This window comes from Eriocheir sinensis, chromosome 41 (assembly GCF_024679095.1).
Source record: "Eriocheir sinensis breed Jianghai 21 chromosome 41, ASM2467909v1, whole genome shotgun sequence".
In the NCBI taxonomy this organism is placed as follows: Eukaryota; Metazoa; Arthropoda; class Malacostraca; order Decapoda; family Varunidae; genus Eriocheir; species Eriocheir sinensis.
Window position 1 is genome coordinate 12,682,568 of NC_066549.1, and position 2,909 is coordinate 12,685,476.

Here is a 2,909-nt window from a genome sequence, read left to right on the forward strand (position 1 = left end):
GTCATTACACACCATAATCCATGCTCTCACACGTAGTTTAATCTCTGTAATACCACGTTATATGTTCTTTCACTATAAGAGGATGGCTTCTGGTTTACAAACATAATGGGGGACGGAGTAATGAATGAAGCTTGGCGAGTGTAAGAGAATTATTCAACTCTAATCTTAAATATAACCTCTCAGATAAAAAAGAAATGGAATATATGTATGTAGGAACACGACAAACATTCCTTTACGATATGACAATATGTACCGTATACACAAAACTACAGAAAACGACATTGGCGACGAGAAAGCTTACCGAGGATACGAAGCTAGGCGGAAAATATTGCTCCGTTTATCGCTTTTTCGGAGTTATTGCTTTAGAGTTCATATAGGGTGCCGGGTGATATGGAGAGAGAGAGAGAGAGAGAGAGAGAGAGAGAGAGTGAGTGAGTGAGTGAGTGTGTGAGTGTGTGTGTGTGTGTGTGTGTGTGTGTGTGTGTGTGTGTGTGTGTGTGTGTGTGTGTGTGTGTGTGTGTGCGCGTGGTTCTGGAATAATTAGCAATTACTTGAGTGGAATTATATGACTTCTGAAACCATGGAAACAAATTACTGCTCCTCCGGTATACCGAGAACATGAAGCAGCGTATGAACGAACGTTTGCATAAAGAAAGAAAGGTAGGAAAACGAAGCTATCAAGGAAGCGGAGAAAAGGAAAAACACGAAATGAAAAATAATGAAAATGTGGAAAGAATGAAAGTATGAATGAAGAAAGCTAGCAAAGATGTAAAATGTAGTGCAAATGTATAAACAATATTCTCGTGCAGTTTAGATCCAATTATATTAAACACACACACACACACACACACACACACACACACACACACACACACACTGGAACTATGACTTCGCAACATTATAGTTTAAAATCGCCTATTTGTATACATCATTTTTCATTTAAGTCACTCCGACCTTGAAATTGAGCACTTGCACTGGAAACAATTACTGAAGTTAATTAAAATGCATTTAAAGTCGTAGACGCCATAGTGTTCGTGAGTAAGAAAGCTCTCAGATCATGCGCCCTTAATTAAGCATGTTGAAAATTCCCATCAGTTGTAAAGGAAGGTGATGTAGAGGAAGATGGAACATGGAGGCATAGAGGGAAAGGTTAGAGGGAGAAAAGATGAGAAAATAAATGGTCAGATGTAAAGAAGGATAAAAACAAAGTAAAGTAGAGAGCAAAATGAAACGTGAAACGGGCAAGATTGTAAAACGCAGGAAGGTGTGTGTGTGTGTGTGTGTGTGTGTGTGTGTGTGTGTGTGTGTGTGTGTGTGTGTGTGTGTGTGTAATATTCATACGCCTTGGTTTCGTCAAGGACATGTAGCACAAATTCTTGAAAGTAGTTAGTGATTCAGTTAAAATAAAAATCTAAACGTAACTTGGGGAGCTGTCCTAACAAATCTCAGAGCAACTTTCCTTGTCGGTTTCAAGATGGTTTCCAACGCCTCAACTTCCAGCGCTCAGATCCCAAATTATGCGTCGAGATTGACGTCCTTGAAGATATATTTTTGTTGTTGATGATACACTTCAGCCTTCACGGTCTAATAAGATTTTAACCTTCTTGGAAAATACTGTGCAGTAATATATGAAACGTCCTATAAACTTCCAGTCTGGCTCTCTCTAGTAGCAAACACACGTTATGAATTCATGTTTTTATTTTTACCTCACAAGAACAAGCCGTTCAGAAAGTAATTAGATTTTCTGGTGGTTAGACATAATTGCAAAGGGTTATTTTCACACAACCATATACCCAATAAGATCCAAACACTCCCCCACCCCACCCCCACGCACATACACACACAAACCCTCGTTCACTAATGCTGCTTTATTGTTCATTTAACATCCAGTCAGCCTCCGCCGCCCTCAGGTGCAGATTCAAAGGTTGAGTACGAACTCTCGGTGCTGACGGGGCTCTAGTCGAGGAGGCTTTTGTCTTATCAACAACATATGATTCCCTTTCGAACAATGAGACGGTGCGACGCACACCACCGTATTATATTTCATTTTAATCTATTCCGTACCCTCCCGACGAAGATATGACCCGAATCTACATTTTCAAAGAGGCTCTTGTGAGACACGCGAAAACAGCTTAGTTTTTACCTTAGAGTTACGGTAAAAGATTTTTTTTTTTTTGTGAACAAGGATTGATATTCAATAAGCCCTTGAAATATTAACCTTAAACAACAAAATGAGTGATATAAACAGCGTTTTTTTATGAATTCATGATCATAAAAAGTTCATAACTTAACGCAAAGCAAAGAAATATATTCTAGGTAATAAAAAAGCGCTATTCAGGCCGAACACATACACACAAAAATGAAAAACGAAATATTTTGTCACCGTTCCATTCTAATTGATTACTCTGCGAAAAAAAATATATATGAAAAAAAACTCAACGAGATTACATTTAAATTTGGAAATAAAACTTCTGTTATATTAACAACCAGTAAATAAATCTTATCGACAAGTAAAAGAGTGAGTGTGTGTGTGTGTGTGTGTATGTGTGTGTGTGTGTGTGTGTGTGCATTGCTTCTTAGATTTTATGTAAACAGACAAGCACTGAGGTATACTAAAGCCTTGCATTCGCATGACCTGCCATCTGGTGAGCAGGCCGGACACTTCCTGAGGCAAAGTTTGGTTTAGTCGGCGCAACATCTGTGGCCATATGCCGGAGAGAGACAGGAGGGGGAAGGAATTATAGGAGAAGGGAACAGATCCCAGGAGACGGGACACAACCCCCGATTAATACCTGGTACCCATTCACTGCTGGGTGGACAGGGGCGTAGGGTATCGGAAAAGCCGCCCAAATTTTCAACTCCGCCCGGGAATCGAACCCGGGCTCTCTCGGTTGTGAGCCGAGTGTGCT